The 23,571-nt window shown below is 40.5% G+C and overlaps 1 protein-coding gene across 2 annotated transcripts in view; it reads right to left on the reverse strand.

The window, feature by feature from the left end:
• The window catches only part of PLXNB2 (plexin B2), a 256,257-nt gene that overhangs the window by 80,064 nt on the left and 152,622 nt on the right, over positions 1–23,571 (reverse strand). The gene's annotated exons all lie outside the window — the stretch shown is intronic.

Raw genomic sequence — 23,571 nt, forward strand, 5'->3', positions numbered from 1 at the left:
GAGCTTCACGTTTTGTGAATTATTGCACAGATTTTATAAATAAGCCAGATGATCCCAGAGTCTCAGCCGGCTCCCCCTTACTAGAGGGACAGAATCTAAACGAAATTACTCGAGGTATTCAGAGTTGCAGGACTTGACAGGCAAAGGAAAAAAATTCTTCTGTTGACTGCAAGTGAGTCTGGATCGGACATCTGATGCCGCTACAGGAGGCGCTACGCTAGTCCTTCTCACTGGTGTGAAGCTGAAGGACAGCACAGTCCTTAGGATGTAACATCTCCTTTGACTGCTCAAACACATCACAGTCCAACACTTTAACTCACTAGAGCAGTGAAACTTAATTGTTTTAAATCTGTTTTAAGAACATCATTTAGAGTTGTGTTACCTGCTTTTTCAGACTTTCCACTTCCTAAGATCACCTGGCTGTTTGCAATTAAAAAAAACACCTTCTGAAACCTGTAAGGAGGAGCCTAATTTTAACTCCAGGAGTTAAATGAGGAGGCAATCTGGAACTGGCTTCCTAAGCACACATTTTCAGACATGCAAGTGTTAAGTTACGACAGCAGAAAATAGAGGAAGGCATGCTTGGACATACAGATGTTACGGGTAAAGCCTAAGTCACATTTGGAGGAAATACAGAAAAATAAATGTGATCCACAGTATTTTCATTCTGAAAGTTAGCCATGTTATCTCGTAGTTGGATGAGGAAGGCACCTGTAAAGTTATTAGGAATCTCAAGTCAAATCTGAAATTACTAGGAATTGTGAATAGAATGGGAAACATAAAAACCCAGAAAAGGCAAAAGATACTTTAACAAAGCAATTTATCACAGGGAAGCCTTGTACAAGGATGGAAACAATGTAAAATGCCAAAATAAGGAACTGAAAAAAATAAAATAAAAATAATAACAATAAAAGCCATGCTCCTGTGCCAGGGAAAGCTTCTCTTTTAGCAGTAGCAATAAATTGTGGTGGGATGTGAAGGGGAATTGCCTGAATCATCATTTATACCGGACAACAGTACTTAAATGTCAACAACCAGGCTGCAAAAGGTTTTGAGCAGGGAGGGAAGAGCTGCTGTGAGAACAAACCATCTGCCAGGTCCGAAACCCACTGCAGCATCACCAGCAACCCAGCAAGACAAATCCTTCCCACCCAGCATCCACTGTTTTTGGCTTCTCTGCAAGGGAATGAGCATGCAACAGGGAGAAGAGCATTACTAACATGACTATATCTTCTAAAAAATCAAAATCTACTAAACGTAACTCAAAATAATAATGAAGACAAAATAAAAAGCTATCTTCAATCTTATTTTGCTAAAACTCTTACCATGAATCAAACCGAGTAGTTAACTGTTAAATGAGGTCAAAGAAGAGACAGCACATTACCAAGGGCATAAACCTAACTTCTAATGATAGGCTGACCTCATACGACAGAGTGACCAGGAAATGTGAGAATTATACCCTATTATTTCTGATATATACTGACTTCAGCACATACTTTGAGAAAAACGAAGTGTTCAGCTTTTCCACAGCAACCTTACACCCGCTCCAAGGAGCTTAGAAGAGTTCTTATATTATTTGTAAGGAAATATTCTTTTCTTGTTGTTTCCAAGGACCTCAACCAAAACAAGCTTTGATCCCGGCTTACATTTCAGTGGCTAAATGGCATATCATAATACATGTCATCTAGTTTCAAATATAGTCTCTTACAGTTATTTGCAAGGAGATGAAAAAACAGCTTCACATACTACTGCAATGCTGTTTCCTAAGAGTTGTATCGCTCTAGTATCTGTTGTACAAGGATCAAATGCAGAAAAATTCAGATTCATTTGTTCACATTTTTCCTATAATGTAAAAAACATCTAGAGATTATTGCTATCTCAGATCTCAATCAAAAATCCATAAATAACTCTGCTTATAAACTATGTCTCAAATGAGGGAAAGTAATTTATTGAATTTATTGCACCTTAAATTCTGTACTTAGCTCACCCCCATGTCCACTTTGTTCAACAGAATTAAGAAAAAAACCCTCAAGGATAAAATGTTTCTCTTGAAGACGCGTTACTGAATTGTAAGACAGATATTAGAAATGGATTGTTTAACAGTATTCATCACTTTGAATCTCTCCTTTCTGCAACGTTTTGTCCGTTTGTGGTATCCACTTAATGACACAGTAGCTGAATTTCCAATATACATGCCTTTATCCCACGGGCAGGAAGAATAATCTCACTGGTTCTTGCCAGAGCCTGGGTTTAAGGAAGATGAATACATTTTGCACTCTAAAACAGATTCTTATAAACAAAGCAGTTAATCTTTCTGTGTAAAATAGGCCACACTTCTTCCGTGCTACTTGCTTTTTTGTTTACTTGAGAATTAAGATTTGAAGGACAAGGACAGTTTCTCACTAACCATGTACAGATCCCACCTAGAAGACAACAATTCCAGTTTCATTTGGTACTACAAAACAAATACCAGCAAAAAAGTAGTGAGAATTTTATCTTTGTTAGGAAGATTATTAGGGCCATGGCATTCAAACTCTACTTAAAATTACTAGAATAAAATGTCTCTTGCAAAACTAGCCGGACAAATCCTGTCAGGCACTAGAAAGAAAAGTTTTTTTTTTAAATTATTCAGAACTACATTAATTCTCCATTAATTCTGCTTTTTTTCTTTCTTTTCTCTTTCTTTCTTTCTTTCTTTTTTTTTCTTTCTTTCTTTTCTTTTTTTTTGGGGGGGGCATTCAATCCCAGCCATGCTGGTCACGGTTGAACATGGTCAGATTATTACAGACTTCAAGGCAAGGTAACATTTCTTCCTTCTCTGTATCTACTGATTTCAGGTTTTTCCCTTTCATCAAAGCAAACAACAAACAAAAATTAAATACACTATAGAAAAAATCCAAAACTAAATCCCCATACACTTCTAAAAGATCAGACTTAACAAAAGAAAAAGCAAACCCAAACGAAATGAGATGTACTACAACCACTGCTCATTCTCATCTGCTCTTAACTCAGCTAAGCAGCAGTTGGAAAAATTCTTCCATGGCTAGTTGCTTATGGTAGGACCTACAGGGCAGCTATTAGCACAGATGCCCTATTCAGTTAGGTGCTGCGGAAATGTATAAAGAAACATTTCCTGCTGCAAAAAGCTTCTGTTTTAAATGAAAAGTCACAGGAAAAAAAAAGGAACAACAAAGAAAAGGAGCAAGAAACCCAGGCTGGAGGTGAATAGTGGAACCCGAGACATTCAGTACACAAACGTATTTCCTGTGAATTAATCCCGTACACATGGGCCTATGAGGTTTACTCAAAGTCCAGCCCTAGTCCTGAGAGCTGATGTACGCCCACTGACCCCAGCCTGCATTTAGTTTTAAACACTTGGTACAATCAGGATAAAAGAAGCCCAGTAGAGCAGCTGGTTTTGATATTATCACTCTCTTAACTCTCAAAGTCCTGTCTCTATCCTGTTTCTTGCTCTATGCCCCGATATTATTAAACTGACGTCTATCACTCTCCCATCAAGATTAGCTGAACTGCATAATCACTGCCTTTTGAGAAAACCCTTAGATTTCTCCCTTTTCCATCTCTGCCTTCCCCATCTCTTCCCCCATTCCCAAATATACTCTCCTCCTCTTGCAAAAGCTGTTCTGACTCTTCTATTTTATACAGGGCTGAAAATCATTTCTATGAATTTCCTGGAAGGATGGTAATAATAATAAACATATTCCCAAAGCAGGAGAATTTTATTATAAAAATGTGTATGGTAATTAAAAAAACAGTGTGGATAACATATAGCCGCTCTCCAGTCACTCTGAGACTTGGCAGGTGACAGCATTATTTGGTGATAAGGACAATGTGAGATTAGCAGCCAAAATAAACAAATTGACTGAAATTAAGCAACTTCCTTCTGCTTACAAGGAACATGAAACTCTACAAGTTATGTGCAGGAAGTGCTGAGTGCCCAGGAAGACATTTTCATACAGCGGAAACTATTATAAAGTGGCACTGCATGAAATGACACAGCTATCAGCACTCTGTCCTATTTCTGAGCAGATCAATTTAAATTTAAATACATACATGTTTTTTTCTCAGACAAGACCAATAACCTTAAGTAAGTCAGTTCATCAAAAGATACGCAGAAAATAAAGAGCATCTATAACCCACGAACACAAACTGAGCTTCAAATTGACATCATATTCCTCATGTAAATATACTCCAGAATTCATAGAGAAATTTATATGGATATGTCTGTAGTTTTCCCTCCTTATTGTCCAGTCCTCTGCTGTACCTGCATGTATGAACCTTCAACTTTTCAGCACCCACAGTTCTCTTTTTTCTGTCTTATACAAAACTTTAGCTTTATATTACTTGATTTCTTCTATTAACTTCAGCTGATGTGAAAGCATATCAAATTTTGCCTGAAATCTAAATAACTGTAGACTAAAACAAATGATATTCCCAAAAATGCTGAACAAGAGAGACTTTCTAGTGTAGGAAAAATAGTCTCTTTTTATCTTCTGGGGTGTTTTTGTAGAAAAGTTCTTTGCTAAATCATACGATATTGAGTTGAACTGTTACCTCACCTAGTCTAGACAAAATTTTTTTCCTTGAAATTCTGGGTTTGGAGATAAACACTTCTGCCAACGTATCAGTTTGCAAAACTGATATGCTTTTAGAGTAAGCAGTGCAGAGAACTGTGGTTCCCACTGCAACCTTTCCCCTAACCAGGAGGAAACTCCCTAGATCTTGCAACATAAAAAGGTAAAAGTCCAAAGGAGCCACCCAAATGGTTTAAAGATTTTTGGAAACGAGAAGGGAATTAAGAGAAAAGAAATTCTCTTCTCCCTCATTTTGGTTAACTTTGATTTTAGTTTCAGATAGGTTTTCTACAAGTTAAAAATAATCCAGTCYTCATTTTGAAGCTAAAATAATTCACAGAAATCACAGAACCAGTGTTAGATAGAAGATGAATAGATATTTGGTTGGGATTTCAAAGCTGCTAATTTCTGTGAGAACTGTAGGTAAATGGGAGCAGTTCCTGCCTCCTTCCACCACCACTCTTCTTATTATTCCTTAAAACCCATCAAAGATGCAGTTCACTGGTTCAGAGAAGGAATCACCTAGTAAGAAACTCCACAGGATTCACATACATTTCCTAAGAGTGAGGCAACATCCTGGAAAAKCTTTGGAAGGAGAAGAACAACTTCTTTTGTAGACTATGGCATAGATCCAAAAATTTCTTTGTGGAAACAACGAGAATAGCGACTGCTGTGAGGGCTGACTATCCCTTTAGTCGTGATGGTTTCCTGTTAGATTGCTCCCTCTTCGGGAGGTCATTTGTGGAAAACAAAAAACCAACATCCATTTCTTCAAAAGACGTGATACCCTTTACTGCTCAAATGTAAAAGGACTCATCTTCCTTCTCTTTCACTGATCCTCAAAACACAATTTGCCAATATATGAGGCATCTTGGTATGGAACAAATCACATCTAGTAAGATTGCTAGAGAAGTGGCAACAAAAAGGACTAATACTTATAATACAGTTATATTCCCAATATAGAAGACAAAAGTCAGCCAGATAAGGTAAATCTCAATCATTTTTCTTAATTTTTAAATGAGTAATCATCAGTAATATAATCTTTATTCTTTTTTTAACTGACACAGATGACAGATCTTCTTTTATAAAGAGCATTGCAAATTACAGATTTGCAAAGGAAATGGTACCTTCTCCATCCCTGTGTGTTCTGCAGGTGTTTTGCTGTGATCTCTGGATAAAGAAAATGGACAAAATATGGAAGGATAAAGTGAGGTTTCAAAAAATGAGTGTTTCCTATGCAGGGGTTCATCTGTTGGGCAAGCATGTGCTGTGTCCAAGGGCTCACAGAAGAGTGAACCCATCACTTGCATCTGCGTCTAACCAGAACAGGCCAACGATGGCTGGGAGACGAGCGAGTATATACCAAYGGTTCACTGGGAAGAGAGATCACTGTGTCTCTGAAGAACCTTATTTTTCACAAGTTCTGAGGTATCAGCAGCGGTTCTTGCAAAAAGAGCTCATATAACTCCTTTCCTGAGACAGACCATTAAACTGAATGGACATTGTGGGACATCCCATAGTATGGCTAGCTGGGAGATTACAGGTTCAGAAAGGATGAAGCAGTGTGGCGTATAAAGGCTGCCCAAAGAAAACTTTAAGGACATTTTTTGGCCTTTACTTCCAAGGTCATCCACATSTCATCATCATCAGATGAATCTGAGAGTCTGTACCACCAGTCATGGCACCAGAGATCACCAAACCTGCCACCTTCTTCATATCTCAGTCTCCAAGGAGGGGAGAAATCAAACATCAGACATGGAATTTCATCYAGCTCTCATATCTCCGGCAACTACTGCAAATTGTATTCCTGTATACAAACAGCTCGTCAACCTGAACAGTCCATCACTTCAAAAATGCTTCCCTGTCCCAAAATGGAAAAGACTTCTCAAGGCTTTGCAGCTGAAGCATTAGCTAACAGCTGTGCAGCACAACTGCTCTCCACAGCAGATCCTGAATCCACAAGGATCCCAGGGTCTCCCCACAAAGGACTCTCAGACTCAGTGAAAAATTGGCAGAGTTGAGTGAAAAATTTAAATGAGTCAAATTGCTAGCAAATTCAGAGTTCACATCAATAATTATGCCTTTAGCTTCAAGCTAAATTAATACATTATTAGTAGTTTGAATGAAAATTTTCCATCCAAACACATCTAAATTCCAAAATCTTTAATATTCTGATCCAGATCCAAATTCAGACCAAAAGAGGGGAGGAGGAGAAGGAGGGTAAGTTTCAATTTTTCAACTAGGACTCATTCAAAAGAGCATTTGCAGCAGTTAAAAAGACTCAGAAAATGCATACTTAAATATTTTGCAGTCCAACTCAAAAATTTCCAGTAATGTGCYGTCTTTGCAACATCAGCGGGTGAACCAAAAAAGCAGCATTTTGTGAATTTATACGAACTCCCAGAAGTAGAGCTGTGCTGCACACACTGAACTCTAATGAATTCCCTGGTTTATTACAGCCAGATCGGCYGGTGTTTTGATTTCTAGAATTTCTTCTACCATGGATTCTGCTACAGTCCAATTTTTTTTTTGAGTTCACAGGAATTAAAACAAGAATTTTGTAAATGAAAATGCCTTCAGAGTTTGCAGTGCCAACTGGCTTMAGAATAAACAAAAATAGTTACTGCGAAAAGACCTTATTCCATAGCATTAGATATTAACAATTACGGGGTGTAAAACACCCTGAGATATGGGGAGCTTACACCAAAAAGAGCTCTTCAAACCCAAATTTTTATTATTCTAATTTTTATTCTGCAGACAAGTGTTTATATTATCACCTCACACAAGACCACTGCATATGCGTAGCTCCACTCCCAGCCCCGCGCTCAGGAGCACCCATGYGAAGAGGAGCAAGCACACCATCAGGTCTACACAGTCCCTACAGAAACTGGCCTTTCTGCATCCTATCTCATTTCAGTTGGGGCTTCTGCATTCGCCCCGCCCATCTTTTTTGTTATTTCCTCGGATATTTGGTAGAAATGAAACCGTTTTTATGAGGCCTGGCTTTCTTGCTTTTCTGCAAGAAAAACAGCCAAGTGATGTGCTTCACGGCAGGCAGCTGCCTCGGCAGCAACCCCAGCCAAGAGACTCCCTGGTTGTGGCAAAACCACAGGGTCTCCCAATAAAAAAAGATTTTTATTTTTCCCCCAAACGTCACGGAGCACTGAGCCCAGAGCCGCGCTGTGGACCGGACACCCAGCTGCAGCCGGTACTCGCACCCGGTCGGCACAGCGGTCTGCCGCCCGGGCAGGGCCCGCAGCGCCGGCCGGCCGGGGGCGTCCCGGCCGCGCGGGGCACGAACCGGCGCCCGCCGCTGCCAGCTCYGGGCGAGCACCGGCTGATTTTACCCCGCCTGCAACTCGAGAAAACTGGCTGCTTTTATCGGAGGAGCCGGCAGAAAACGACAGCTTTAATTCCTCGGCCTTCCCCGCGCTAACGAGGCTAGTGCAGCTCAAGGAAAAAAAATGCATTTGTACTGATAGTAAAAGGACTCTGTGTCACTAGCTCCACGCGGCAACAACGAATTGCTTGTTTCCAGCGCTAAGGTCATCTTCAAGGACTGGTTTCGGACTTCCCCTGGAAGAAACAAGAAGCGGGGGGTGGGAGGGATTTTTTTTCCACAGCGCGAGGGAATCTGAGCATGACCGTGTGGAAACAAACACAAACTATTCCGGCTCCTTCCTTGCCAGACCCAGTCCTCTCTCCTAATTAACCATTAATCACACGCACAAAACGTCGGCTCCAAAGGACGACATCTCCAGCGCGTGCGCTAAGCTCCCCTCTGCCTCCGACGGGGGCAGCTGAGACACGCAGGGTCACCCGCGGGCAAAATCCACCTCCCCCCAGGCCCGCCAGCGGCCAGAGGCGCTCCGCGCGCCGCCGCAGCCCTGCGCGCCCCGCCGCCAGCGGACGGCCCCGGCTCAACTTCAGCAGGGCAGGAGAAGGCCTCTCGGCGGCCAGGAGCTGCCCCGCTGCGTCAGAGCCGCGGCCGGCGGCAAACGGCCTTCCCCAGCCCAGTGGCGTTYGGGCCCGGCGCAAGGTAGGGCCATAATTTGTTTGGTTTTTTTTTCATTTTTTCCTTCCTATAAAATTACACCACTAGGAGAGCTCAATGATAAGGCAGTCTGAAACGTATAAACCCATAAATCAACTAAGCACAAATATGGCAAGTAATTTATTCAGCCCTACGCAGCAAAGTCTTCTTTCCCTAATCCTACCCCTCATTTGACAGCGTTCGCTGCGTGATTTTCTGTCTCATCATCGTACTCTTCTGTTTCTCGTTATTTAGGTTTCYCTTTCGAGTTTAACAGGTTCCCGCATCCTTCACTTCAATGCRGTTATCTGGCTGTGCTCATGATTTAGCCAGGGGGTTCAGAGAGGTGGGACAGCAGCGCGATGGAAACGGGAAGCCAGGAGCCGCCCTCAACGGAGCACCGTGTACGTACTCTGCTTCGGCAGCTGAAAATCCAAGCCCAAAGAGAGAGCGAGTGGCAGGGAAGGACAGGGAAAATTCTTGAAATGGAAAGTTTATTGAATGTCAGGAGCCAAGAAGCACATAGCTGAGGAATGGGGAATTTTCCTGGCTTCTGCTCCAGCTGGAGATAAATTGCAAGATTTTGTCTATTTTGTCTTTCTTCAAATTCCTTAAACTTTCATTTGCACTATTCATATGTCGTTCAGTGTTACTCATGTTGTTTACTCTGAGACTAAAGATTTTTTTTTTCTCCCTTAAAATTAATGTCCATGACACTTGTTAAAAATCCATTTTACTTTTCCTCCCTTACAGATCTTTTCATGTCTTCTTACTGCTCTTCCATCCCCCACCTTCTTCTTTTTTTCTCAGGCACAGCATCAAAGTTTTCCTCTCCTACAGTTGCTACTATTCCAGCTTGAATACTCCTGTGGAAAGTCTCTGATGACAAAGCAGGAGGTAGAAGGAAAAAAAGCGGGGGAAAAATCCAAGAACCTCAGGTGATTTTCAGACCTCATTATGGAAGTCAGATACGCTCACCGCCTCATTGACGTTCTATCTTGATTCATACCTGGTCTGGAAATCTCTCTTTTGTTTCTCAACTATATTTTTGGTTTCCCTCCTTCTGCCCTCCAAACAGAGGAATGAAAAAGAAAATATAACAATAAATACTTAACTTCATGGCACCTGTTGACTTTAGATACTTCGCTGTGGGCGAAGGAGCAAACACGTGCAACGAAGAGATGGTAAGTAGGTGCTGCACTGGAACACAAGAGGCTGAAGCAGAGGTGCACCGTATGGGTGCGACAGTGCAGCAGAGACAACCCCGGGGGCAAGCTGCTCCAGAAAAGGTGATGACTACAAGGAGAGTGGGGAAAAGGACAGGAGACACATGGCACCAAGGCCGGAACAGCTGGGATATGCAGAAAAAAAGTGTGGCAAGAAAAGGCACTTGGTAAATATTTGGGGAGGTTTTTAACTTAGCTAGGAGATGAGTGAAACACAATCCACAAGACCGAAGGCTTGCAGCAAATCAGATGTGCTAGAATAAAGATCACATGCAGTATAAAGGGTTAAGCAGCAGAGATACAAATAAATACAGAACAAGCTGCGCATTACGGAGTTGCATTTGATTGCATTCATTCATTTATCCATCATGGCTTTCTACTGCCACAGGCGAGAAGGCAAAACAGAATTGCAGCATTTTGACTTGTATTTACCTTTTGCTTTTTCAAACACAGGAGGATAGAATAAATGAAAGGAATGTTCTTTGTTCTAATGGAATCACGGCTGCTTGTGCACATCCAGTCTGCCTGCACCGAAACTGGGCGCGCTTGTTCCATGTTTCTATTCATTACATTTCACTCCAAATTTATATAGCCAGTTAACCAGTAACTTGCACAGATCTGACAGCAGCACCTACCCGTACCGATTTATTTAATGGCCTGTCGGCAATACCATTATAAAATCCTCTTTTTATGGATGCATAACACAGTCATAAAATGTGTTTTCCTAGCTTCAAAATTGTCTAACATGATTCCATCTCCAGGAGCACTTTATTTTTAAAAGTAGCACGGTACAATGTGTGATGAAAATATATTACCATACATTTCACATTGATGCTTACCTAACTCCTTCAAAACAGAGGTCCTTCTTTTAAAATTACAAGTCCTCAGCCACACTGAACACAAAACTACAATTCTGGTGCTGCCGCTCTAGTGCACATGGGACAGGTGGGAATCAAACCAATGAGCTTATATAGGCTCAGGACCCACTGCGGTAAAACCAGCCAACCAGTTTCAAAAGGACCAGGATGGGTCAGAGCACTGGAACAGGTTGCTCAGAGAGGTTGTGGAATCTCCTTCTCTGGAGATATTCAAAACCCGCCTGGATGGATCCTGTCTGACATGCTCTAGGTGACCCTGCTTGAGCAGGGGGGTTGGACTAGTGATCTCCAGAGGTCCCTTCTAACCTCAGCCATTCTGTGATTCTGTGAGTCCCAACAGAGCATCTCTGGCTGCTTTTTAAGCAGTTAAGATTGACCATCCATCTTTGTTTCACATGAAGTTCATCACTGCAGCATTTTCACCCTCCTATCCTAATAGGAGCAAATAGAAACAAACAAGTGCCACTGAGCTTGGTGTGCTTTCTACTGCCAAGCAGGTGCAATTCATCCCCACTGAGAGCTCCCCCTGCTCAGTCCAGGAATTGTTTATGCTCTGTGTTCAGGGCTCAGATAGGATTTAGGTGATGCAGAAACTGTGCACAGGGCTCTCTGCAGGGTGCATTTTTTACCTGGAAAAGCTGCTGTCCAGTAAATGCATGCATGTGTATGGTCTTTCCCTCTATACCCTGAAACTCTCCCCTAGACCTTAATTTGTCCCCACATTTATTAGTCCCAGATTTACCACTTTCTCCTATCACATATTCTCTTTAAAGGCATTCAAGAACCACAGTTCATGTCCCTAAAGATCACAAAATGGGATTTTTAGGCATATAGAAATAAAAAAGCAACAGACAAACAAACCAACCTTTCCACTCCTACCAATAACAACCCAAGGTTTGGGGGATATGTTCAACTGCCTTCTGATCCTGGAGACAAAACATTCAACAACTGACAGACTCAGAAATGTATCTTTAAAGCAAAAGATAAAAAGAAATAAAAAATTAAAGTTCTTCTTGCTGTAAATAAAACATCTGGTTTTGTTTTCCTAACACCCCAGAGCTAACCCTTCATAAGAGTTGGTAACTCTAAACTCTCTACTGACGAGCTGGGCTAACGATGGTCCAATTAAGCATTTTCATGCTATTGGCAGCATAATGCCTTTTAAACCTTTTGCTTAAAGAAATGATCCTAAGGTTCCCTGATGAAAAACACATGATTAGGTATGTTCACAGTGACGAATGTCCGTGTGAGCTGGGGCCATTTGCTCCCAGGCGTTTTAGCCACTGCTGGGGCACTGCATGTCTGAAACCCAGCTGCAACCGGGCGAGTTTCTCCTGTGCATTTATACCAGGATAAAGAGGCGACGGTGAGCGGCTGTTCAACAGCTGGTGGGAACATTTTTTTTTCCCTGGCTGGTAAGTATTTCTGAACACACAATTTAGTACAGCCAATGAGGGTCACTACATTATCAGCGACAAATAGAGAGCAATGTAAATCCTCCTACTTGCTCAACTAGTTTCATCCCACATGCCTAATTATTCAGGCAGCTTTTGTCATGCATCTTCTTGGCTCTTAGGCTAAATGTTTCTTTTATGGCACCCACTGATGTGGTTAAAAGGTCTAATCCAAGTATACTTTACAATGTTTGCTTTGTATATAGGGTACCTTGATATATGTATCGCTCAAATTTGAATTTACAGTGGCTGCTCCATATATTCAGAAATTTTGTACAGTAGATAAACTCTAATTTGAACCATGGCCTGCACACATTCTAACAGAGAATATATTTCAAGAAAATTCTTATAATATGATCGCCATGCATAAACACTTTTCTGAACTGTTTGAAAGCAAATAAGTTGAAGATTTATCGTACTGCATTAAGACAGAAAGTTTATAGTGCTGATGTGAATGTGTAATAGGAACTGTGCCTCAAAGCATGACATCACTGAAAATAGAATCTGCATTTTCTTGGAAAGCAATATGACAGTCGTAATTAAGGTGTTTAATATATAGTTTCTGAAGCATTCATTTGGATAGTTTTATTTCCAAGTAATGAAAATTGTCTCAGAAATACTTCTGACTTTACACATGGTGCGTAAGGAAATAATACTGTAACAGCCAAAGAATGTAAGGTTTTGTACATACTGTGTATTTTATGAGATAAGTCATTGCATAGACTCAGGTAAAAAGTAACAAAGTTATGGGCCAGTTTGCCCTGTAAAATATTCTCCCTAATCCTTGTAAAGATATGCTTCTTGTTAATCCTTCTGCCTGAAAACATTTCTGTGAATAACTCTGAACATTTTTATCATATTTTATCAGCTTTAAGCTGATCTAATTTCTCTAATTTTCACCAGGTTTATCTGTCCAGATATCAGACCTTTATGCTTGATCTGATTTTGTACAAAACCCTCAGACTATTACATTTTAATTTCTAGAGCAGACATTTGTCTTCATCTGCATCTTGTAAAGTACTAAGCACCTTCCTGGTCCTTAATTAATTAGGAGCAATGACCAACGCATCAGGTAGTAATAGCATCCAATTAGTGGTAATGTATGATGCTTGCTTAAGTGTTATGAGTCACATCATAGCGTAGAGATATTTGCCTGTTCATGCTGTGTGCTGTGGATGTGACGTACCGGCTCTCTGCAGCCATGACGCAGAGTGCTAGCACAGCCTCTAAATCCCAATCCCTTGCCCTAGTCTTTAGTGTGAATATCTAAATATACTTAGATGCTAATAGTCTGGGCATTACAACCATCATCAGAAATGCTACATCTCCCAGTTTTAAATATGCCTATTCATCAAGCTTGTGACGGTAAGATGACCGCATAGGTTTGTTAAAAACATCAAGTTACAGCCTCCAAGCATTAGAAACTCTTCTGTGGAAGAGTTTTCCTTTCCAAAACAAAACTGGAAACCGACCCAGGAGGCCAGAAATCCCATTTCCACCAGTGGGGTCTGGAGTCTCAGTACCACTGAGTTCTCAACAAGAGATAAATTTTCGACTGGTTTCTGCTGTGAGCTTACGGATCCTGTGGAGTCACATCAGAGGAAGCGTCACTCTGAGATGCAAGTGACTTGTATATCCCATGATGTTCTGCAAATGATTTGTTAACACAATCTACCATCAGATAAATACACATCACCTCCCACAGAAAACAGTGGGAATTGTTCACGTATATCTGAGCACATTTTTTTTCCTTGATAGTTTTCTATACAACTTAAGTGATGATATAAGGAAAACCCAGAGGGAAGCTCAAGTTCCGTGTTCATATGATAGGAAAAGAGTAGGCATGAACCGTAAAAAAAAAAAAAAAAAAAAAAAAANAAAAAAAAAAAAAAAAGAAAAAAAAAGTTGTAAACAAAAGTAAGCATTATGGAGACATTCAAAAATTTACTAAAGTACCAAAATGTGAGGATGTCTGAGCTAAAAACATGTTAGTTTGCTCTGAAAAATCAAGTAGTTGCAGTTCACCACGGCTTTGTCTCTGGACTAGTTCTATATCATCATTGGTAAACAACTGGAGGCTGAGTACACTGTCATTTGATATAGCTATTGTCATCAGAAAGTGAACTCCTAATATTAATTCAAAGAAAATGGTATAGAGAAGAGTTGGCATTAAGATGGAACCATGCTTGACAAGAGGATCAAGCAAGCAAGCTACTGGGCCACAAATYTGAGCAAGTTTTAAAGCATCGGCGCTTCAGGTTCCAGTATACAACACTAGGGTATATTGTTTTTATTCCTCTGTAAAGGAAATGGGAAAAAATATTATACAAAATGAGAACTTACCTCACGAGAAGATTCAAAAAACAAAACACGCAGACAGCTTCAGTACATTGGTAGAACTTAGACACCCTAATAAACTTTCCTTACAGGTAAACTTCTTCAGACAGAAAATCCAGATTATTTCAAACAGAAATGTGTCTCCCTATTCAGTAATTTTTGAAGTCAGAATGTCTAATAAGTACAGTCCTTTCTGTTTTGCTGGTCCCTGGTGGTGGGGTCTACGGGAAGTCCTGGAGTACCCCATGGCATGTCCAGATCTGCTATGTGGTGTGAAGGATGCTAGGGCCATGGTCTCTTCACTTGCTCTAGTCTCCTTTCCAGCACGACCACATTTGCTTCACGGTCACGTTGTGGGCAACATTTGCACACAAGCAAAACACGGATACCAAATGCTTTTAATGACAGCCTCTTTGCCTCAGGTCTGACCACACACGGTGGCTAAAAAATGGTAAGCAGGAGCATTTCCTACCTACATTTAGAAAAAACTACAGCTCTGCAGTAGGAAAACTATAATGCAGATTACTCCGTATTTCCTAGTATTTGCCCAGGAAGTTACAAGTCATACTACTCTGTCTGCTTACTTGATGTTTAAAAGCACCTCTAACCACCAAAATATCAGTAAATTCTCATACAATCTCATCCTACAAAAAATCTTCAGAAGTGAACCACTGATTTTAATGAAAGCAGAAACTGCCTGCACTGAAAAAGAAGACAATGTTTTAGCTCCAGCTTTCATGGCTTTGCACTGCTTTTCCTATAGTGTGATATCCAGCAGATGAAAAAGCACACAATTACATGATCAAACTTTTTTTAGGTTTTAACTTTGCCTACACTCATTTGTCTTATTTGGTTTTAAAGTAATTTTTAAGTCAATATTTAAAATTCTGATTTGTTTTGACTCAGTATAAATATTTATTTCAACACAGTTACACTTATGTCAAATAGGACTACTCAACTACATTAATATAATCAGACATTTAGTTGTATTAATCCAACTTGTGGATTCAGACATGTCTTTGAAAAATAAAAGCATTAATTGTGCACAAAGATTTGCAGAAAGGAATGGTACGAGAACAGGATGAGAAGAAATAATTTACTCTCTAAATGTCTTGAGAAACTGACCATCCTCTGTGATAAAAAAACACAATACAACAACCCAGAAAATACAGCTATTGAAAAATTGCCTATGAAATGGAATAGCGATAAGAATGGCTTATCTTTGGCGCTTTTGTTATTGCACTGAAATAATTGATCCCTGATGCTAAAGACAGCAACACTCATGGGATTCAAATACTCCAGACTTTAATGAAGTCTCTCTCTCCAGCAATGGATTTAAAGTATGCATATTCCCACTGCACAGTGCCTTCAGCAAAAGAGTCAGTGGTTTAATATTAAAGCACTGCAAGTATTCAGACTGAGGAGGTTATAATTCAAAGAGCAAAGCAAGGTCACCTTGCAGTCTCACCAATATGTGAGGTACACTCACTACAATGGTCAGAGAAGAGGGCCAGATCCCCTATCTCCATACTAAAAATAAAAAAAGTCCAAAGCAACTCCGAGGTTAAAAGACTTAGCCACTGATTTCAAAGGCCATGGCTTGATCTGAGTGCATCCGGAAAAAATGCACTAGGCCAATTAGGTGATTAAACAAACATCTCCCCCCTCAGAAATAGTTCTACTCAGCAGGAATGTTGTTTGCTTATTTGAAAAAGTTGCTTAACTTGTAGCGTCCTTTTCATATCCTCCCAGTCTAGGTCAAATCCTGAAAATAGGTTTAATAACTGCTGAAAAAACAATGCAACATTTTTGTGTCAGATGGCTTTAGATTTCATTGTTCAGCCACTTGAAAGCTCACGCTCTAACTACAATGGAGAGAGCTGTATCCCTAAGTCTCTCCTGCACAGCAAGTGCTGGTTGCAGTGCTCTAGAACTAGGTGTCTTTACTGGTGTCACAAATTTAGTATTTTATTGTTTACAGTAGCCTTCAAGTAGCAGCATGACAATAAAAATAACCTATTCATTTGGAAGCAGTAACCACCTTTGTCCAGAGTAAGCAATGGTCGAGTCCCCTTCCCCTTCCAGCCCCACTTCCAGGCCTCAGCAACGAATGGCCATAAACCTGCGGTAGGTGTATCTGGAGAAACTTCTTAATTTCTAGTGCAAGCCAGGCCTCTCTGTTTCATACATTCTGGAGTGCTACACTAATAAGCATATATGACTCCCACAGTAATCTTGTTAGCCTGACAGGGATCAGCACTTTTATTAATAACGCTTTGTTTAAACTTAACTGCAACTGCTGTTTGATTTATGAAATCCTTTGCAAGCTTCTGAGTGACTTGCACAAAATCACTATGATCTGCACACAGGAATTGCTTCACCCAGCACTGAATGAGGAGGTGACACAGTACCTATTGTCCCAGCATCAGCAACCCTACCCAAGAACATCTTTTGACATATGACCTCCTCCAATTAAATAAACAGAGCAATTTGGATAGGCAGAAGGTAATTATTAGGGCTGGAGCCTGGCCAACTCACTGAAGAAGGAACACCATTCTTTAAAAAAAGCTTTATATTGTTTAGCAGAGTTTAATGACTGGAAGCTTTCAAGAGCGTTGCACTGCATTGCCCCCACAGCGATGGGACATCCAAGTGTAACAGCGCTCCCTTCGTACCACCACCAGCGACAGCTGGGAGGTCTTGGGCAGGATGGCTTGTTTCAAAAAGATGGTTGAAAATAAATGGCTTCCTACTCCACTTCTTTCTTTGCCCTAACCTCCTATATCTTATTTGCACCCTATTTGTTTTAACCAAGAATAGGTAAATGAGAAATCAGGACTGGGTGTTGCTTTCGCTTGGGGGAATTACCAAATCTTGTTCTTTAAGGAAGGATTTAAACTGCTTTCATGTATCACTAACTTCTTTTCCTTTCTTTTTAATGGAAGACAGAGGAGGAAAAAAGAAGAGAAACATATTGAGAGATAACTTCCTAATTGCTACATGACAATTGTGAGAAGCACTGCAGTTCTACATGGGGACAGCCTACATGTCAGTGTAGTGACAGCAGAGGGAGGAAAAAACCTCAGCCCTTCTAAATTGGGTAGTCAAAGACATTTCCTTTTTGTGTAATTAAACTCCCATCTTTTTTCTATACAAGCCATTTCCAATTCAGATTGGTTTCACCAAGCCCATGCCACAGCCCCTCGATCCCACCCACCCAAAGGACCTCCAACATGAGAATCGCCCCGACTTCTCCCAGAGAAAACGGGATGCAGCAAAAATGAATGAAACACTTGTAATGGCCTTATCCTCTTTGAGTGTTCCTTTCAAAGCCCAGTCCTACACTGGCCCCACACTGAGCTTTTTGTTGCTGGCAGGTTTGAAGAAGGACTGAGTATTAGTTTTGCTTACTCAAGGAGGTTACTCTTCAAATTCCTTTGTCAGCCTACCTAGTTGCATTCAATCTTCAGTCTATCACAGTTAAAAATCTCTTCTGATTTTCTTTGTTTGGATATGACATCAGGTTTTTGAATGATACTTCCTTGTTTCTAATAATGTTCCTTACCTACACTTCAGCTACTCCTTATTTTTACATTTCTGGCCTTTCTTAACAGTTGGTGCACGCTGACCCTGTGCTTCCAAAAGTTGTTTTATCTCGGATGCACTTCTGGGGTTTCTAACTGCCCACATTAGCCAACTTGTAACAAACTTCCTTTTTCTTACATCGTTCCCTTTTCTGAAGCTAAACACAAATATGTAAGGCTTTTTTTTTTTATCCTACGCTGGAGAAAAAAAATACAGATGTCAAAAAAAAAACCCAAAAAACCAACAGAAACTGCTGCAAGAATGGCATACACTTCTTGCAGCACCTAGGTTCAGTCTAGTACCAGCTTCCTCTGCGGCCTTTAACTACACAGCTTCAGACAACTATTATTTTTACATTGTGATAATGACTAGAGGCTCAAGGGTGATTCAGATCCTGGCTGCACCCGCTACCATGAAAAGCAAACAGATACCGCCCTATCTTCAAGTTTACAGTCTAAACCAACATGTTCTTAATTGACAAGTAACTGCTATACTCGTGCTCTTGCAAAAATGTCTATTGGTGAGAACCTTCCTTAAAGAGAAGGCAAGTTTACACATTTAATAACAGCCCAGTATAAATGAACAGCTGTCAGCAGAAAGCATTCTATTCTGAGTCTTGAAATTATTTCAGTAAACTTTTTTCAGTGGTTTGGACTAATTAGATAGACGCTTCCTGTTCAAACGAGCAATCTTTCCCATTCAATTTTCATACCCGCAAAGAGAATATTATTTAAAATATGTAGATACTATTATGGTTTAAGAGTCCATCCAATTAAACATCGATACAGGAGGAAAATTATCCTTTTAAGAGATTACTAACAGCACACTGGTTTCTGTTGTCCACATGGGATCTTGAAAATTGACTGGCTGCACGGAGCTTGACATTTTATACTACTTCAGTGTAGAAATGGAGCAGAATTACGGAACAATTATTGATAAGTATGCAACTGTGGCACCATAAAAGCCCCACGGGTAAGACCAATCTAAGGAAAAAGAAATGAAAAAAACAGCTTCAATTTTTTTCTTTTTTTTCCTTGTTTGCACAGTTGGAAATGTATTCCCTGCTGTTTCGTATTTCCTATTCTGATTAAAAGTGTTACCTACTGCATTATTCTCTTCAAGGTCTGGGTTTTCTAGGTGAAAGCATCATTAGAAACTCAGAGGCAAGGGAGAGAAATGGGGCTGAATTGAAGAACTCTTTAACTATACAAGAAATAAAATGTATTTTCCAAAATGACGCTTTATACACGGCAGAAATTGCTTTTCCACATCAAATTCAAGCCACATTCAAACAATATAAGAACTTCAAAGACAAGTAAGACATTTATATTTTTAGCAACAAACGGGTTTGGGTACAACACTGGCTATTAATCCTGGTCAGCACCCAAGCTACTCTTCTCAGAAGGCTTCTTAAAATCTTTTTACCCCTCTTTCTCTGCAGGGCCCTCAGGGACGGAGGGAAAGACTATCGCATATCTTAAGGGACACCTACATCTTAGCATAATGAAAGAATTGGATGCCTAACCTTTTTCAGTTAAATCTCTCACTTTCTGATCTAGAAGAATTTTTTATTTATATGTATATATATGTATATATATGTATACATATATGTGTCTGTGTGTATATATATATATATATATATATAAAGCATCAGTTGTCTCACTATTATTCTAGCAACTGTGTTTTACAGGTGAAAGAAGCAGGTTGATTCTCTGATAGCTTGCTTTCTGGCCTTCTCCTAAGTGACTGTGCCATTAGTTTGTTTTAAAATGTAAACAATCTAATTATAGTGATAATGGCAAAGGAAGATAAATACACTGGATTTGATTAATACTGCTGCTGGAAGTTGTAATAGGAAGTCAGCACTTCTTAAAACTTTCTTCATACTGAGATTCCATGAACTCCCATTCGTTTCATCCTGTTTACATTAGGCATTCTGGTACAGCAGTGACCCACATAACCCTCACATTCTTCTTTCAGACTTCCAGTCTGAGAAAAATAGGGCTCAGGTAAAACATATTTTGTCTTTTGATGTTCCTGCCAACTGCATTCAGAGTCCAATAGTTGCCTATAGCCACACCACCACCAAAATGTATCTTTTTCTAACATTAAGTTTTTGAAAATCTTATCAAGCTGAAATCTTGGGAATGAGATCCTTCCAAACTAAAAGACTATATTTTTCAGTCCTGTTTTTAAAATATGAATTTTAAATTCCTGTTGGAATTTAAACAGGAATTAAACAGGAATTTAAAAGAATCCATGAACCTTGCTTCTCTTCAGTGAGTCTCCTAAAGGCTGCTAYGGTTTTTGAACAGCATTTACAGGATTATTTCAATACCCTTTTATCAGCTGAAATTTCACTGTCTATAAATGGAGTTAAATATGTGGCATACCTTATAATTTTACCGCTTCATTCAGAGGGGTGTGTGAGCTTGTTATTTAGTTAAATGCCCTTAAAAGGAAAATGGCTAATTTATTTTCATGTTGATGTTTGCATGTTGAAACACTGTTCTTAGTCCTGTAACTACAAAAAAACAAAGTACCATTCCTAAGGTTTAATTGTCACACCAGAGTTCGATTCTCATAACTTTTGCCTATACAGACACCATTGGTCTTCTATGTTTTTTGCCAGTCAAATTCCCAAGAATTCCGTCTTTGGTAGAAATCAAACTCCTTTCACCTTGTCAGAACTCAGTGGCTCTGCTCTTTTTCTCGTGCTCAAGCCTCTCCAGGAACCTCAAACTAAACATTATCACATTCTTCTCCAGCAGAGTCTCAGGCTGGGATGCAGAGCACTTAAACAGCAGTGGGGACAACTGCACTCAGATGCCACAACCACCTTTAGTCAAAAGCAATACAAACTCTCAGCTGGAGGGAGAGGAGGAAAGAGTGCACACTGTTAATGTTTCAATATCAGAATAGCAGCTCTGCAGCTACAATACTTGTTTAGGAATTGAGAAATCTAGAGTTGACGCTGCTGAGAGCATCTGTACCCCTCTCTTTACTGCTTGGCTACCAGATGTCTTTGCTGAAGGGGGGCTCTTTGCTCCTTTCACTTAAAAAATACCCCTGCTGTACGAGAAACAATTCCAGATTTATGGGAACAGATAGAAGGAAACCTGACTTTTAGGGTACTGACTTGTGTGGGTGCAGGAGCAGCTTGTGCTTTCTATCCAATGATTAATACAAAATGTTGAAACCAGAGCAAAGTCTGAACTCCTGCCTTCCCCTTGGCTCTGCCAGGCGGGTGCCTCGTCCGGCCCTCCTGTAGACATGCACACTCTCTAGGCCATGAGGCTTAATGCCTTCTACTGCCAAGTGCCTCATGTTCATTAAAGAGGGTGAGGAAGAGGAGGAGTGGGCAGAGTCTTCATTATGCCCCTGATGGGAAGTCAGGAGATGGATTTGTGTCTCCATGCCCATTTCTAAGGCCAAGGAATGCAATGAACCCAAACCCTACACTTCCTGAGGGGCTGCAAAGGAAAGGGCACGATGTTCTCACCATGTTCCTTGCCCAACTGCATTTCAAAGGACCAGAGTGAGCCTTGCCTCCTTTTCTCGTAAAGAACAACTCTGGGAGCCTGACTGTGCAAGAAGGGTGGGAGCTGTGAAACTACGTTTGACGTGGGTACTGCYAGGCATCCACGAATGGGACTGCTAAAACCCCAAGACAGGAAAAGTTCAAGATAAATCTTTTCGTAAGCTTTTCTTGCTATTTTGGGCATCCCTGCTGTGCATTCTGGTTGCTCATGAATCCTGCTCTGCTGGGCTTCGCGCTCCCCATGCAATAACTGGAAGCTGAGGCTCCTTATTCAAGGCTGTTGATTACACTTGAATTAGTCACTGCTCTGAGCAGTACAGGCCTACGTCCTCCTGTTGGTCTAGCCTTATGTCTGGTGGGCTGAGATAGTACTAAAAAAGAAAGAATCCTCCCTGTACCAGGATATGCTGCATTTCTAAATTCAGTAACATAAAATAAAACTCCACTGTCACGTGTCTGCTATCAGAACATAACCCGGAGCCCCTAATTCTTGTCCCAGATGGCAATACACTTTCATCCAGTTTTGGTTATTTCCTGCTGCTGGAGACAATTCATTCTTTTACAGCCACAGCTGCAAAATACTCCTCTATAAAATAACCCTTCCTTAAATCTTTGATTTTTTTTTTTTTTTTTTTTTGAAAAAAGATTGGGAATAGCAGGGATACAAGCACTCACCGCTTTCAAACTCAGCCACACAATCTATATGACATGTTTTATCATCAACTATCTTTAAGCTTTAACCAGGATAACAATCTTTGCCTTTGCAAGGGCTCCCACAGCAGTCTGGAGTGAAAATGGGGAGAGCTAAGACATAAGAGACTAGCATTAGAATTATGTGGAACAAAACCAGACAGTTTGCAGTGCACAAAGGGAAAGCTCAGTGGCAAGCCATGAAAATGCTACATGCAAAGTGCTGTATATCAACGCACAGTATCAGCAGAGTGTCTCAAATCACATCCAAAACATGGCTAATAGGCAAGGCACACCCAGCTCCTGCTCAGGGACTCCCTCCCTCTCCCGGCTCCTCCGGTAAGTCTGGAAGTCCGCAGACCATCCAAGCTCTCGCATGGACAACAGCGACGCAGCCTTGAGCCTGCAGTGTGCATTTTTCTAAACGTTGCCATGGTGATCTCCAGCACGCTGATCCCCAGAGAGCTCAGCTCAAAATTCAGAGGGAACCAAAGCAGGACAAAGAATTGACACCCAAGCGAAAGCAAGAGGCAAATTATGTATAATAAGCATATATACCCATTTTCATGTGAAAGCTTTCAGAAAAGGGATATATTTAGAACAGTCATGTGCTAAACTCAGCAACAGGGTGGTCTAGTGGATAAAGCCAAGAATTTCTATCCTTGTCTTTTGCAGCTCATTATTTGGCAAGGGGTAAATTCTCAGCCTCTGTATTGCAAAATCCTTAGTTTGTGCAGTAAGGACAGGGGACAATGGATAACTAGGCAGATGAAAAGATAAAAATGTTTTTAATAGCTTAACACTGTAGTGCTACAATATTCACTAGATAGCCAAAGCCAGAYGTTTACTTTTCATAGCATTACTTCTCATAATTCCATGAAAACAGTTAATAGAACAAGTCTTAAATATTTGAGCAATTTAAATTTTCACCAAGTACTTCATGTAAGCTCTTGGTCCTTATGGCAGTCATACTCTCTTAATGCATTCTCSACAAAAGGAATTAAATTTGTTCAAACATGAAAGCAACACTCTGCCAAGGGATATACAATTTCAAAATGCTATTGAGAAAACTGAGGTATGGTCCCTTCACCCCTAGCATACAAAAATATAAGCTTGCAGGCACTGTGCTACAGTGGCGACACACACAGAAATAAGCCAGCAAGGAGAAACACCAAAACTCCCGATCTGGGCTGTGTCAGATATGCCACAGTCCAGAAATAATACTAAATGAG

This window comes from Rhea americana, unplaced genomic scaffold (assembly GCF_003343005.1).
Source record: "Rhea americana isolate MKP2758 unplaced genomic scaffold, rheAme1 scaffold_306, whole genome shotgun sequence".
NCBI lineage: Eukaryota > Metazoa > Chordata > Aves > Rheiformes > Rheidae > Rhea > Rhea americana.